This window comes from Nestor notabilis, unplaced genomic scaffold (assembly GCF_000696875.1).
Source record: "Nestor notabilis isolate BGI_N333 unplaced genomic scaffold, ASM69687v1 scaffold2466, whole genome shotgun sequence".
Taxonomy (NCBI): Eukaryota; Metazoa; Chordata; class Aves; order Psittaciformes; family Psittacidae; genus Nestor; species Nestor notabilis.
In genome coordinates this window covers 9,052-9,611 of record NW_009932156.1, presented here as the reverse complement: position 1 = coordinate 9,611, position 560 = coordinate 9,052, and positions in this window count along the sequence as shown.

Sequence of the window (560 nt, the reverse complement as noted above, 5' to 3'; positions counted from 1 at the left end):
ACGAGCCCCTTCTGTTTGTATTCTATGATTCTATTCCATTTATTTCAGGCCATCATACCCTGTTCTCGATGCTCCCAGATTTGCAATGGAAAAAAGCTGTGATCTCGGCTAAGGAGAAGCCAGGAGAGATTTGGCAGTTGGATGTGCAGAAAGGGGGCGGAGGTCACCCATCATACTTGCTTGAAACAAGCTGCATTTTTCAGAGTGCCACTTCCTGTGAGTCTGAAGTGTTTTGAGTTTGTGGCTTACATGCAATTGGGAGCAAAGGAGCTGATGATGCTTTGATTTAATTTTGCCTTCTCCTTCTCGCCCTGTGAGGTCCAGGGACAAAACTGCAGCCAACTTGTGCATTCACGTCCTGAAAATACATATGTAGAAGTGATAGCACAACCACTGGTCTCTCTCTGAAACCATTCACCTGATAAAGTTTGCAGGGTACTGTAGTGCTGGTAAAACAACTGTGGTCTGAGAAATACTTGCTTTTTTCCAGGTGTTTTTCCATGACACAAGCAAATCTTACTATTAGTTTCTATGTGACTTGATCCTCTTGATCTGTATAG